This window comes from Ambystoma mexicanum, chromosome 2p, assembly GCF_040938575.1.
Source record: "Ambystoma mexicanum isolate Mex_15411 chromosome 2p, UKY_AmexF1_1, whole genome shotgun sequence".
NCBI lineage: Eukaryota > Metazoa > Chordata > Amphibia > Caudata > Ambystomatidae > Ambystoma > Ambystoma mexicanum.
Window position 1 is genome coordinate 687,139,192 of NC_090923.1, and position 16,233 is coordinate 687,155,424.

General features: G+C 44.3%; 1 protein-coding gene across 16 annotated transcripts in view; it reads left to right on the plus strand.

Annotated features, from left to right (window-relative positions):
- LRFN1 (leucine rich repeat and fibronectin type III domain containing 1) overlaps positions 1–16,233 on the plus strand; it is a 1,263,189-nt gene that overhangs the window by 363,586 nt on the left and 883,370 nt on the right. For 12 of the 16 annotated variants that reach the window (XM_069644265.1, XM_069644262.1, XM_069644261.1 and 9 more), the window contains one exon: positions 14,350–14,501. The exons of 3 other annotated variants lie outside the window; for them this stretch is intronic. The gene's annotated coding sequence lies outside the window, so the exon portion shown is untranslated. The remainder of the gene's footprint in view (positions 1–14,349; positions 14,502–16,233) is intronic. One more of the 16 variants, XM_069644264.1, reaches the window with a different exon arrangement.

Genomic DNA, 16,233 nt, shown 5'->3' on the forward strand with positions numbered 1-16,233 from the left:
GGGGGGGGGAGTGAATTGTCAAAAGAAAAAGTGATCATATTACCTTTTGCTAAAATCATAACAAGTTATTTCTGTACTGCATTTTATTCCACCTTGCATTTCCTTGAAACCATCAAGCATTTTCAGCTACCTCATCCTCTACACTACTCTTAAGTAACCAAATCAGTGTACCCCTGTAACATTATCCATTGTTGATCACGATCGTATTCTGAAGTGTGATATCAGTTATCAATTTATTTATAAAGTGTGATAGATATATATTGTTAAATTGTCCAAATAAACCTTTTAATTTGCAAAACAAACCTACTTCTTGGCTCAGTGGGGTCAGGGGGGATTCCAAGAGGGGGGTGTTATACAAGCGTTGTCATCCAGAGTACTGAACTGAATATAAAAATACATCAATAAGGGTTTTCCTCAGCATCCCAGACTAGGCATTGACTTAGCTGTAGTGTTGATTGAATATCGCTTACAGCATGCAATGATATGTGTTATGTAGTATCATGTAATGTGTGTTTGACTTTGAATGAGCTAGTCTAGTATGGTGCATGGGTGCACGAGTGAAGGAGTGCAGCAAATGCAGGAGTAAATGTTGTGTATAGATGTGGCTTACTGTGGCAGGACTTGCAATACTGGACATCTATTGTAAAACATGCATGGTACCATTATTGTGTTACCATAGATGTCCAGAAGTAGAAGTCATGCCACAGTATGCATCATCAATACAAAACATTCACTCCCTGTTTTACTCCACTCATACTCCCTCAGTAACTCCACTCATTCACTCGTGTACCCTTACGCCATACTACACTCGCTCATTCACAGTTTGACAAAACCCCAGGGTATTATCACTGCTCCCATAGGGGGGGGGGCTCCTTTCCCTGAGGTCAAGGAGGTGAGGCCGCTACCTGATAACCCCCTGGGGGTGGTACTCAGTGGGTGGATTTCAAGGGGAGGGAAGCTTTACATGGGATCAGTGACAACAGCTTTGGGAGAAAGTGGTATTCATACCTTCTACTTCTGCGCCCTCTTTCTTCTCACCACACACAGTCTCCTGTGGTCCCACACACCTCTATGTATCTCTTTAGAGTAGAAGACTTCATTGTATAGATCATAGTGGGATGAGAATGAGTGATGCTTACTCAGCTAGATTGCAGACAATCACTGACATGAAGAGGGTCAGGTAAGGAGGCAAAAACCCACTCTGGAACCAACAAACACAGCACAGTCTACTATGGACTATGTACCTTGTCAGGCTAGCCCTCGAGGAGCGAGGAAACAAATGCTGGTTCTGTCGCGAGAGATCCGAGGAGAAGGGAACGAGATGCTGTCTAGGAGGGACGAGTGTCTCCAGTAGGTCCATGGAGCAGGAACCAGTCACTTGACGGGGAAAGAGGAAACCCAACCGGCGAAGCCAAAGTAAGGAGAAGGTGTGCAGCCGCGGATGCGAGAGAGAGCCTACCACTCCGGACCAACGAGGAGAGGACACTGAACTCAGAAGCAGTGCAGAAGACCCACTCTGTGCCAAGGACAGACAGAAGACTGGAACAACGGTTCCCGAAGTTAGGGAAAGGCATGCTTCGGCTGGTGGCATATGAAGGCTGTGAGGAATTTGACCATCCACACGGGGAGTGTGCACTCACCTGAGCTTTTTCGATATTTGTTATAAAATGGAATGTTGGGATATCAACTTGTGGAAAATGCGTGGGGCTAATCCGCAGACATTTTCCTATGCTCTCCACAAAACAAACACATAGTCACGTGTACTCTGGGTGGGCAGAATCTACAGGCGCAGTCCTCGTGTCATGTTCAGCTGGAATGTGACAACCATGGGTACATCAAAGCATCTCAAGAAGGGGGAAGGTAAAACCTTCGTCCTGCCATGGCCAGCCTCATCAACTTACACAACTGGTCACAGAGCTGAAAAAGGAGACAGGAAACCCAACACCTTTTTGATATGCATCTGTCCCCACATGAAGTCAGCTCCTGTTCCTTATTATCAAGGTCAATGAACTGTCATCTCTGGGAAAACTGTTTACAATATGCAACCCCCACAGCGGGACCCCCTTTCAGAGGGTAGAAGTGTGTGATTTGATGGAGACAGAACATCCGTTCTTGCCACAACTTCAAGGGAGATCTGCACTTTGATCAGGAACCACAGAGAGCTCAATTAACCAGAGAGACCCTTTAATCCAGAAAATACAGGAAAATGGGTGGGACTGTTTTTTTGCCCTTCACCTTCCTTGTTACAAAGCACTCTGGTTATGACCTCACACATAACAGAAGATTGTTGGCGAGGACCCAGTATTGGTTCATTAAGGTAGGCTTAGCCTGCACCAATAACTGGGGACCTTGCAAGGAGTAACAAGAAGGACTCATTTGGACCCTGGCTAAAGCCACAGTCTGCCTTACAGCTTTGGCCAGTGAAGGAAGGCCAGAATGTCAAAGAAGGAAGCAAGATCCCTCCCCTAAACATCTCCCAGGGAACATCGGGAGATATTGAACCCAGAGGAACACTCTAGCAGGTCCAGAACCAGTTCCCAGCCAGCACGCCGTGCCCTGCTAGGCTCTGCAAGCAAGCTTCTTAGGTTTGAAGTGCTAGAGATTCTCTGAACCGAAAGAAGGACAAGGCCATTGCCTGCAACACTCTCATCATCTTTTGGCCATCCACCTTAAATGATGACACAATCCGAGCAACGAAGCTAGGAGGAGTGCACCGACAGGCATCAACCAGCATCAATTTTTAAGGAAATGTTCGAGGCAGTCGAGTCCCTCGAGCTGCAACCGACTGCACTGCTGACTGTTGTCATGCTGCATTCACTCACGCTGTCTGAGATGCCTCAACCAGTGCTTCAGACCCGCCAACCAGCACTGAGACAACGATTTCTGACCCTGAGCCGCTGTGTAGGCCAGCTTGCAGCCACGCTCGCTGAACTACCTGCCGCCTGATTCCTGCAGCTGTCTCCCATCTTGAACTCTGTTGCAGAAACTGCAAAGCGCCCATAAAACTGACTTGATGCTGTTGAGCACCACACACTCCTACAAACACAAGTTAGATTGTGGTTCTGTCCCCCTTGTTCTTCCCCGAAGGCCCCTAGTGACATTTTATGATCCATTGCTCCCTTTGTGCTGAAAGCAAGTATTCTTAAACTATTGAGATTAATTACTTTACCAACTACCCTCCTGTCAGTATCCAGAGTGAATCCCCTTTCCTTCTTGAAACTGTCTGTCCTCTGAAATCCTTTACAGGGTGGGTTGTACTTTGTAGTATGATAGACCTGTCTGTTGTGATAATAATGAAGTAGATATTTGTATAGAACCTTGACTGGACAGCGTCTTTGGTAATAATTGTATTTTTGCTGTGTTGCAACTAACAAATGATCCACGGCCTTGCAGAGATAATCTTGCTGTTCCGTCCATGTTACCAAATTTGTACAATGTGGTTTATAACTTACTTGTGTTTCCAATCTGTTTGGATCCCTTCTGGTGTACTTGAGGTGTGGGACTGTTTGATGGTTTAGATTACGATGGTCATCCCTTGCCCACTGTTCCCCGGAAAATGATTTGTCACAGAGGGGGACACATATATTAAAGATACATGTACCAATATCCTGAGAGGCAGAACGGGATACCGAAATAACTGTAAAAACTGGAATAAACCTTACAAATTATTCTATGTGGAACAGTACTTGGCAGGAGAATATAACAAGTCTGTTCAATTGGACATTGAGTAAAACGGGGGCAGAGGGCACACAAAAGCAGCACACCAGGGTCTGTGACCCATATGATTTCGGGGAAGCCCCGGCAGAAAAGCACACCAGTGTCAGGGATCCATACGAAGTCCGTGAGCCTTGCAAAAGCAGCATACAGGGGACAAAGACCCACACATTTCCGAGGAAGCACCTAGGGTTGGGGCTTAGAGCAAGTCGGGGAGATCCCAAGATAATATAATGGGGCCTGTGCCCCAAACAAAAGAGAAACAAGCTGTAGAACAAGTCAGGGAGACCCTGTGACCCATCTAATAGAGAAAGGGAGGTGCAATGAGCTAAAACAACAAGGGGTAGAGGGTCCATTTCCAAAACAAGAAATATTTTCTGGAATTCTAAGATGTACAGTCAAGTGTGGCAGGATAGTGAACCAGACTTGATGCTACATTTGTTAGCTGTGGAACGAATTAGAGAAAAATACACCTCCCTGACACTTGAGAACTTTGTTTTGTGATAAGAAGGTTTACATTCAAGTCTGGCAGGATAGTGAACCAGACTTGATGCTATATTTGCACTTTGGAGAAGGAACAGCGGTACTGAGAACTGTGTTTTGTGATAGGAGGACCTATAGTGCACTGGACTTAATACTAGGTGTGTGAACTTGAGAAAAGAATAGAGTGAGAGACCCCTGATACTTGGGAACTGTGTTGTCTATACATCTGGAAGAGCATCTAAGACCAAGAACTTTTAAGTTAAAAGAATCACTCATTGTGTTTCCTCATCAAGAACTGAATGTTTGAATCTGTATCTAGAATGAGAGGAGCCTCCTTCTGGATCAAGAAGACACAACGTTTTTTTTTTTTAGTTAGTCCAGAGTGTAAGGGAAATATGTTTGGAACCCGGACGGTGGACATTTCACTTTATTGGACATCCTTAGTATTTTTATTGAGGCAGGGCAACCCCTCGTAGAAATAGGGCGAGATGGATTTTTCCTTTTCTTTTACTTTTATACAAATAAAGTATTTACCAACAAACATGCCAGCATTGTGCCAGACGCGTACTTCTGCACTCTCAAAACAGTCACACACATTACATGATACTATGGGCGGTTTATAGTGAATACGTCGTATTCAAAAAAGCTGAATGCAAAAATGTCGAAAAAATAAAATGTCAAAGTTTTTTTTTTTTTTTTTTTTTTAATGGGGGGTTCTCCCTCAACCCCCTGTTTATTTTTACTAGCTAAAGCCAAAAAAACATACAAATTAAAAAAAACACATTCAAGTTTTTTTTTCGACATTTTTATTTTTTCGACATTTTTGGATTAGACTTTTTACATTTGACATTATGACTGGCTACCACTATGGGCCTCATTACACGGTAGGCGGTAGGGGGTTACTGGCACTGGTAAGGGCACCGGTGCCGGTAATCCCCTACCGTCCTGCTACGAGGTCCCTCAGCGGGTCCCGTCCTTAACATGTGGTCAGACCACACGTTAAGGAAGGAACCCGCTAAGGGACTTCAGAGCAAATAACGGTACCGCTAATAGCGGTACCGTTATTATCTCTTTCCCCATTCCCATTGAGCCCTATGGGGGCTCGAATGGGAATGGGGAATGGCAATTGGCATGGGGACTTACCGGGTCCTCAAGTATCTGAATGACCCGGTAAGTCCCCATACCGCCTACCCATGCCCAGCAGGCGGTAGGGGGTAGCCATGGCGCTAATTGTGCCATGGTTACCTCCTACCGTGTAATGAGGCCCTATATGTGTTATTACTGGACTAGACTGGCAATTTGGGGCAGCCAGTCTAGTCCTTTCTTACTATGGCATGACATTTAACTCTGGGCATCTATGATAAGGCAAGTGTGTTATATGTTTTTACTGTGCTGAACTGGCATTTTGGGGCAGACAATCTAGTCCTTTGGTATTCCCTACTATGGAATGACATTTTACTCTGTGGCATCCATAATAAAGCAAACATGGTATATGTTTTTCCTTGGCTGGACTGGCATTTTGGGTCAGCATGTCGAGCCCTTTCTTACTGTAGCATGACTTTTAATTCACCCAACGTGTCGCTTTTAAAAAAAAGTTGTAGCATGGTATATTATTCTGGGCATAATGCACGTGCATGGACTAGAACAGTGGGGGGGTGGGGGCACCCGAATATCTCGTACAGGGTGCTGGGAGACCTGGGACTGGCACTGCATTAATTCTTTAAATGTGCACAGGGTGATGTATTGGGCATCTTGTTATGTACATGACCAAATCAAACCGCAGTCTTGCCAGAAATCCTGCCAGCATCCTCTCTCCTCCACCACATGGGATCGAGGACTGTCGAGAACTGTTCGAGGGATTCTGCGTCAATCCCACTTGATACTTAAAGCACACTGAGGCTGTCCCGTTTTTTCACCAGCCCGTCCCCCGCCCTCTTTCACCCCTTCGTTAAGAGGGACATTAAGATTCCGCGCAGCTCCCGGTTCTGAAATGGAAGCCGCGCAGCTAATGCGAATCAGTGATCTGAGCCCTCACTTTCCACGGCGCCATCCAAGATTGCTTTGTAATTTGTAGGTCCTCATACTCCATGGAAAGGGCCTTAATTAGTGATCGTTTCTTGAGGATTATTACGCACGCTAATGGACAAGTTTCACTGATCAAGGGAGGAAGAACACGGCACGAAACACTTGCATCACGTGTAATGCGCCCCACTTCATTAAACAAAATGTCTCCTCTCTCCGCTCCTTGCCCGTCTTTTATCTCTGTCTTCCTCTGTCATACTTCTCATCATTCTTCTTTCACTTTCCCCATCGTGAGCTCACACCCCTCCTCGCTTTCCTTGTTTCTTATCAATTTGCAGGCATCTTCTTGTCTTCCATTGTGGCTGTTCACTTTTGCTCTCTCTCTCTTTATACAATATACTGCTCAAACCCTTCATTCTTTCGCTCCCTGCGTCTAATGCACCTCGTTCACGGTTTTCCTTCTGCTGCCCGTGCCTGTATCCCCCTCTCTCTGCCTTTCTGTCGATGCCGCTCTCCTTTCTTTTATTTTTACTGTTACATACCTTGCCAACAGAGGCGTTGCTAGGGGGGGGTTAAGGGGGCTATAGCCCTGGTCTTTTGGTTGTAGCCCCAAATAGAATTTCAGGAGCTACAGCCAAAAGGCTAGCTAGCCCCCAGTCCCAACAGTTCCGACATTAGCATAGCACCGGGACTTTTCCAAACCTAGCAACAACCCTGCTAGCCAATCTTTATTTTATTCGGTCACTCTTTTCCAAATTCCTTCACTATTTAATTGTTTAAAGGTATGGCATTTCTCATATTCACACTTCCTGTTTTTACTTTTGTTGTCGCCTATTTTTGCAGAAAGCCATGGGCAGCCACTACTCCTTTTGCATATCCTAAGACTCTATGTGGAGATAAAAGGTCAGATAGCGATGGTGGCCTCTGTGGGGCAGGCTCACACTCTGCCCGCATCTAAACCACGCCGGACTGACAGTGTGAGTTCTATATTTCCTTAAACGATGATATTGTGGACGATGGAGGGATACGGTCAGAGCCAGTGAAGTAGGACGATTAAAGACCACTTTATTGCAGAGAAAGCCAGATATTGCAAAAGGGTAAACCTTAGCCCTCAGCCGTTCAGTCTAGTAATACAGCAGTGGCCCTGCTGGAGTCCTATTGAGGACACAGGTAGGTTTATTCAAGTGTCCTTCTAATTAAAGCCCAAGAGCAGCATAGCAACTGTGCTCTCTTCTCACTCCCCTACCGCTCCCTTAACTGCCTCCATTATAGGTCACACACACATCCCATCCATCCATCCAACCATTCAATTCATTCCATCCATGTGCATGAGAGTATTTTGTTGTTGCTAGGAACGCTGGTAAATTGGAGACATTTATTGTCAAAAAAGAAAAAAAATAATGCACAATGCTGTGCTCTCAAAGGAAACTATTAGGACAACTATTTGTTATATAGAATACTCTTTTGACCTTACATGGTTGTGACCACTGCATCGGTCCTTGTTGTAAAGGAATAGGCAGTTTAACCCTCACCAATGTGCCTTCTTGCACACTTCTCTCTTTGACTGCTTTCCTCTCATCACATTTGATCTAGTTGGTGCTCTGTCTTATTGACACGTGGTCCCGCCTGTTGCACATTCTCCCATGTCCATCTCGCCCTTCTAATCTATTAGGGGCATCATGTACGGTTAGGTTTGCTCTGCCTAATCAGTTCAAAAGGAACATTCCCTTAGACACATGTTGGGTGGAGCGATAGGCCTCACCCTTGTTCAACACCAGCTTTTCCCAATCCTCGCCATTAGCTTATACCCACCATCTAAAGTGCTTTATCCCATACAGTGTTGCCTAGTTTCCTGGTGATGATAAATAACACTGAACTCATGTTCTATGTCATTCCCCCACAGGTAACTTCACATTTCTTATGATTTGAATTGGACACCATTGTCTTCAGTAGTTCACAAGGATGACCCTCACACCTGAACACCTGATCCATGAAGCCAATCACTTCACTCATCATTATGCTCTGCGTGACATTCACTTCTGCCCATTTCGACAGAAGGTCAACCAAATACAATGCAAAACTTGTGAACACGCTTGCTTTGATTGGCCCCACAATGTCCATGCCCACTTTTTTTTCCATGGCATCTGTGGCACTAGTATCATGGGGCTTTCACTGGCCAATAAACCTCTCTCACTCAGCACACTTTAAACAAAGCCCTTTACCACTTTCTCAACCTCAAAATCATACCCAGGACACCAACATTCAGCATGCACAGGGTGCTTCGTCTTAGTGATGCTCTGATGACCCTCATGGGCTATCTCTACAAAAATCTCTTTCTCACCCCATACAGAGGTATTATTCTGTCAGCCCCCATTACATACTCCCCAGCTACCTGCAATTCATTTATCACAATCTACAAAACTTCTCAATTTGTTCCCGCCACACTCTGCTTCATTAAAGTCCTGCATTCTTACAATTCACCCTTCACCCATTCACAATATTAACCCACTCCTCCTTTGATACCATCTATGTTCAACAATGAATACACATTCATCCTCATCCTCTTCTTCCTCATTCTCTCCACTCATGACCATGCGAGATAAACATTCAGCAGGAATGTTTCTCTTTCCAGGAACATATTGCACATCAATTCATTATTCCTGGAGTGCTATAACCCATATCCTAATATTTGAAGATACACCATTCAGTCCTTTATTTTGTAGGGTCTCTCTTAACGGGTTGTGATCTGTTTGGACTAGATCGCTTGTGCAACATAGGTATGTCCTGACTGTCAAAAGCTCCTTTTCAATGGTAGAATAATTGATTTCTGCTCCTTTAAGAAGTCAAGATGCAAAAGATATAATATACTTGTTGTCACCTTCATCCTGTGTGAACACAGCTCCCAATCCAGTGTTGCTGGCATCTGTAGAAACTATCGTCTTTCTGTCGATATTGAATTTCTTTAGAAAAGGCATAAATTTTGAAGGCGGCTTAATAGTATTAAACTCCTCAGCACATTGGGAATTCCATTCATATGGAAGGCAATCCTTTAGGAGGGATCACTGTTTTGGCAGCAAAATGGTCCTGTTTTGTCTTGGCATGAATCCCTTCAGCTGACACTGTGCCCCAAATACTCAATTTATTTCTGATTACATGTGCATTTATCTTTGCTCAGCATCAGACCACATTCCACTAGAATCTTAATTACCTTGTTAAACCTTCTATCATGCACTATACATTTGCTAGTATGATCAACTTCATTCAGTAGCTGCAAAAACCTCATCTAAAGGCGAATCACCTTTTCTTGAATCACAATTGTTCCCTTATCTTGCTGTGCCTGCACTCAAGCATGAATTGGTCCCTGAGGCTCTCATCAGATTGTTGACCAAAATGATAAAACTTGGCAATCAATTCCTGAATTCCCTCTGCAGAAACCTCCTTTCCAGGAGTCCCTGAGCCAAGACACTACTTTCCAAAATGACTACTTACCAAAATGACATGTCCTTGTCAAACCCTTAGAGTGGTTTGGTACATTTCCACTGACTCTTCGACATTTGCGTCCTCTTTCCAAACGTATATCTTTCCAATATAATGCTTACCTTGCACTCATGATCCTCATCCAGTTTAGCAATGCACTTCTCATATTTGTTGAGATTAGTTGATTTCTCGTTTGAGAGTTCAGGCAAGTCATCCTAATTTTCCTGCCCCGTTGTGCCTAGGCAATACATGAGCAAACATGTCTTTCTTTCAACTCCGTAGTTGGCCCCTCAGACCATGGCGGCATAATGCTCAAATTACTTCTTCCACATTTTCAATGAAAGGGTGGTTCTCCTGGACTGGGAAGAAATGTGATTGGCGGAGCTATGTTCTAGCTATGTTCTGCATCATGCTAGTATATCCCAATCCCCAGATGCAAGTCAATTGGGGTTGTTGATCTTCAACAGTGTAAGACAGTATGGTAAGGCTGTGAACCAGCTTGTAATTCTGTGCCTTCTTTTTTTTATTTTTTTATTTACTTTTAATGTAATTTGCTTATCATGTATCAATATCAATATTGATCCCTTCTAGCTTCCTGGCAGTGCTTGCTAGTGTAAAGAACGTGCTGCATCTGTGCTTGCACAGTGCAGATTCAAACAAAGCGATGCAGCCTTTGTTTATTGTTGGCTGGCAATGTGATCAGTTAACAGCCTTTTGGTAGGGCAACGTCACCAAATGCTGCAACGTGCTTTCCTTAAATATAACATGCTCTAGGGCTCGATTGGAATGAAGCAGCCCTTCGCAGCATGGCCCTTCGAGATTTAAGGTCTAAAGTAGTCTTTTAATTAGCTGGGCCTCAGTCAGGCAATATGTCGCTGGGCATGCAAAGCAAGGTGCGTACCAGACAAATTCGTAGAGCCACTCTGCTTCTTGGAGGATCCACACACGTGGCGAGGCTGGTGATCGCTCGTTGCCTAATTGCAGCGACAACACCAAAGTCGTATTGAGGAAACAGGTATGTTTATTCGAGTTTCCTTCTAATTAAAGCCAACCAGAAGCATAGCAAACATGATCTCCTTCTCACACCCCTAACGCTCTCTCAACCGTCTCCATTCTAGATCACTAACACATTCTATCCATCTAACTATTCAAATTATTCCAACCATCAGCAGTGACGTTAGCTGCCAGCACTCTACAAATACAATCAGTAGCTTGCTAATATTGAAATTGTTCTCACCTCTCTCTCCATCCCTTAATATATCAATCCGCATCCATCAATGGCTACTCAGACTTCTCCCTTAAATTCCCCTATTTGGGTTTACACCACTTCAAACCCCACCAATCACGCCAACAAGGTTTTATGTTGACCAATTGGCATTTGTCTCTCCTCATTTGACCTGCCCATTGACCTGGCGAAAATACTACCTGACTGTGACTGCAGACTGAACATCTCTGGCCATGCAACCTTGGAAGAGAAAGTCAATTGAAGGTGCATCTATTTTCATGTATGCTATTTGGGATATTTAATGCTTAAAGCCTGCTTTTCTGAAGCTATGGGGCACTAGACACCAGTATGGGTTACAGGCACACATTAGAAGATGATTGCAGGGGAGTCCTTGCAGCACTGCATTTATTGTGGCATACCATTTAAGTTAACTGGTCATAGTTAACATTTGCCAGTTAGTTTGGCACATGTAACAGTGTTCAGCTCAGTGTGGGAGTGGAACCGTGGTGTGGTCTGTTAAGGGTGGTCGTCAGAATACTGGCAAATTGGGTTGGTGAGATTTATTGTACGAGGTGTTGAGAAGGTTCTCCCTGAAGAAGAGGGTCTTGACTTCTTTTCGGAAATGCATGAGCGTGGGTAGAGTCTAAGTTGACACAGCAGAGTGCGTTCTTTCTGATGCCCGTGTGGGGTTGTGCAATTTGTTGATGACAGACTTATAGTCCTTTACATTCTAATGTGTAGCAAGATACGCAGGGATTGGGGAATACATGAGTGATTGGATGTCCATACTGAGATGTAGAGTGCACTTTCTCTAGCTTGCATGGGGATTCTCTTCTTGCTGCATCTGTGCCTGAAGCCTGTTTGAAAGGTCTGTAGATGGCCATTGGCATCAAAATACGCTTGACGTTTGCTGGATATGGCGCATCCACATTCTCAGTGCATCAACTAGGAGTGTGTTATTTTCTGCTGCTCTGGTTTGGTCAGGCCCTGGTGATCCTCTGATTGCTAGAGATGGTGACTTTCTCAGGTAGGAAGTGCCATGCATGATAAAAACTTTGCATTTCATGTGGATGGCTTTGAATGGGATGTTTGCCTGTAGTGGTAGTGAGTGAGGTTTTTTGAGTGTCTGGGTTATATCATCATATTTCAAGAGGCATTTGAGGAGGCTGGAAGTTGATGGTCATGTTGGTAAATACAGTATTTGCTTTGTGCAGGTGAGGTTGGACCATAGCTCGTATGGCAGATATGATAATATTGTCTGATTCGAAGCGTTCGATTTTCTGCGGTAGAGTTAGTAAGTACCATACTCGCTAAGATTTCAGCTATCTTTATATTTTGGGGGAGAGGTGGCTGTTTATGCAGAATCCCAGCTACTTGAATTCGGGTGTCAGCTACAGGGTGGAACCTTCAAGATGCATGGCAGCCAGCCAAGCCTTCAGTGCTGTTGGTGAGGAGCAGGTTGGGTTCTGTTTAAAGTAGTCTCTGGACATCCAGTTGGGCAGTTTGTTGATGAAGGCTTGATGAACTAATGTGTTGAAGTATGTGGAGAGGTCTAGGAGTGCAGGAAGCAGGGGTGTCCATCATCATGGATGCAGATTGCATTGTCTATTGCTTGGATGGTATTTCTCTATGAGTTGCAGCTTAGACTGAAGCCTGATTAATAAGTCTGCAAGATGCCATTGCCCCCAATATGCGCCTGGTGCTTGGTAGCTACAGCTGTTTCTTTACGGTTATTGCCCTGGAAATAAAGGTGTTTATGGGGCTAGATGTTGAGGACGTTAGGATTTCAACTTGGTTTCTTGAGCCGGGGCGATGGGGAGGTTTTCCATGATTTGAAACTGTGGAGAAGGTGCCCTGAGTGGGGAATGGGTCGATAATTGCCAACATGGTATGAAGTACTTCCATGGGGATTGACTTGAGGAAGGAGACTGGCAAGATGTCTTCTGAGTGGGATTTTGCTTTGAAGAATGCTAAGGTCTTTGTCGGGACTTGCATGGAGAACATTTTGAAGGTAACACATGCAATTGATTTCTGTGTCGGAATGAGCAGATTGCTGTTTGCATTTGCCTTAGAATTCATTTTTCAGCAAATAATACTGGTCTTGCTAATGAAGTAATTGTCGAGGTTGATGGATATCTTGATGGTGTGTGTTGTTCAGTCTCGGGACTACCTATCCTTTTGGTTTTAGTCCCTGAGATTCTGTCCAGGCTACAACCAAATGACCTGGGGCTATGGCCTGCTCAGACCCCCTAGCAATGCCTCTTGGCATGATGTTTCCAAGGAGTCTTCATTTTGAATGGCAGGGCCTGGACAAGTTCATTAATCAGTGTTCCTGTGTGCTTCCTCACTAGTAGCAGGTTGGGGAAGAGCTGTGTCTTCTTTTGTCTGAGGAATTGGAGTCTCAAGACTCTTGGTAATCAAGTCCCGAATTCCCTCTGCAGAAACCTCCTCTTCAAGGAGTCCCTGAGCCAAGACACTACTTTTGATGGTAGCAACCACATCCCTAAGCAATAACCATCTCACACTGTGTCCCAGACCCAGGGGTCGGACTTCTCCTCTTCCCATGTAGAGTAGAAGGCTAACAGTAATGCCCATTCTAGCCTGCCGCTGGGTATCAAGGAACGTTAGTCAAGGTAGTGCTGCCAGTAGACAGGCAGGTGGTGGAAAAGGGGGTGTTGCGTGAGGTCTTCTGGAGAGGAGTGAGGCCCATATTGACCAAATCCCCCTCTGCGAAGGGTCGCTAACCTGGGTTAGATGATGGAAGGCAGCTTGTCCCATCCTGTGCTTCTTTAATAATATCCCCTATATTGGACCTACACAGGGATTGTCCTAAAACAGGAGCCAGAGCCGGATTGCCTTCTGGGAAGCCTCACCCTTCCAGGTTTTTAACCAATTGAGTTGCCTTGCTGTGAACCCAGAGGCATTCTGAGGGAAGAATCTATGTAGAGGTCATCTGAGATATTGGAGCAGAAAGTCATCTTCTTCTCTAGGATTTTCAAAATATCAACATTGCCAGATGCCTATTCCAGTAGGAAGAAAAGCACCTGGAAAATCTTTAGAAGGGACTGAGTAGCATGCCCTAAGTGTCTCTGGAGAACACAATTTACATCACTATGGTCTCACATGAGGGCCCTCGTTACTCTCCTTTCAAAATGGTAGAAGGGAGCAGAATCCTTTGTCTCCACAGATGGCTGCCTATTTAATCAGGGATGAAGTGAATATATCTTGAGGATGTCTGGAAACTCTGCCCCCAAACACAAACACTGAATAGGGTAAGGATTGGTCCAACTCCTAGGGAGATCTGCCTTGAAGGGTTCCTTATGCCCCTTGTTGATAAGGGTTTTCATGCTTCATAGTAAGAAAAGAAATGACAAGGGAGTGGTGAAATATCGGCTGTAAGCATTTTGTGTCTTTTTCCCTGTCTCAAGGGTGCCAAGTCCATGAGTTCCAGATTTAGCAACAGGAGCAGAGTTACCTTGCCCACAATCTCGTCTTCAAAACATCTGCCAGTCATATCCTTGGGGTACCAGAGGTTGAATGTCAAGAGCTGGAACAGGAACCGGAGGAGGGGAATGGTAGGGTAAGTCTGGCATCGAATCCAGAGTTCACTGTTTCTGTAATGAACACCTTCTATTCCTCTGTAGACAGTTTGAAAGAGACTGTGGGTAACATCAGAGGGAAGAAGGGGATGTGTGCAATGCAACCCTGATGTCATTCCTTGGTCCTGAATAGAGCGATCCCACCTGCATGAGGAAGAGATGATTCTTGTTTTCCTTTTGCCCCCTTTCATGTCCCAGGATGCCTCCTTATGCTAGTACTGGGATGAGCATGAGGGGGTAAATGGTCATGGTAAACATACCCCGATGCTCCAAACACACACATGTAAACCTACACAACTTTGTTGAGTCCCAAATAGGTAAAACATGTTTGTGATTGGTTTTATCATCTTTGGGAACTGTCAGTCTTGGTTCCATAAAACTGTGTATAAAATGACACCACCCCGTAAACAGTGTTAATGTATTCATATGAAAAAAATGAAAGTTGTTCTGTTAATTTGCATAGTCATAATCCATTCCAGGGTTCATAGTCAAAAAATCGAAAAACAAAAAGTCGAAAGTCAAAATATCGAGAAAAAAATAAGTCGGAAAAAAAAGTCGCATTTCTTTTTTATAACGTTTTTTATTCGAAATGGGGGGTTCCCCCTAACCCCCCTTTTTATTATTTCTTTAACCTTTTTTTGCATATGAGAGCCACAAAATAAATATAAATAAAAAAATTAATTATTTGACTTTTTTTTCGACTTTTTTTCTCTATTTCTTTTGTCTTTCGACATTTCTTTTTCTCGATATTTTGACTGCACACCCCATTCCAGTGTAGCTTTGATCTGGAGGTGAAATTACAATGATGGGTGTTCGTTGGCACTGTGCTTGTGTGGCATTTTCACTGAAATTGACTTTTCTGGTCTCATATTATAGATAGAAACCCAAAATAATGTTGATGGTTAATGGAAAACATGTCCCAGTGCTCCAATCACAGCAGCATGTGCCTACGCTATGTTGTTGATACCAACCACATCTCTTACAAGGGTGAAATACATACATGGCTGAATGTTATTGTGACAAATCAACTTCCAGGGCACCAGTGGTCCAGGGATGAATATCGGTTTCTAAACCATCAATCAACCCCACACCTCTAGTACACCAGAAGGGATCAGAACAGATTGGAATACAAGTGAATTATAAGACCTCCTTGTCCAATTTTGGTAACATGGACGGAACGGCAGGCTTATCTCTGCAAGGTCATGGGTCGTTGGTTAGTTGTAACACAGCGAAAATACAATTATTACCCAATGATAAGAGGGACTGTCCAGTGAAGATTGTATACAAATATCTACTTTATTATTACTACGACCGTTCTATCACCCTACAATTACAACCCCACTGTGAAGGAACACATAGAAAAGACAGTTTCACAAAGGAAATGGATGTACACTGGATACTGACAGGAGGGTAGTTGGTAAAGCAATCAGTCTTACTGTTCAAGATTATTTGGTTTCAGCAGCAAAGGGTCAAAAGATCATAATTGTCTCTAGGGGCCTTCGGAGTGTACCTGGTGTTGAAGAGGTTCTTGGTGCTACTCTGTGTCAAATTCAATTCGAGGACACTTTGCAGCTCATGAGATGGATTTTAGTGGCGGGTGACAGCTGCAGGTACCAGGCGTCAGGCAGTTCGGCAAGCGAGGCTGGACAGACCTCTGCAAGCTGTCCGGTGTGGTTGCTCGGGCTATGAATCAGTGTCTCTATGCTAGTTGGT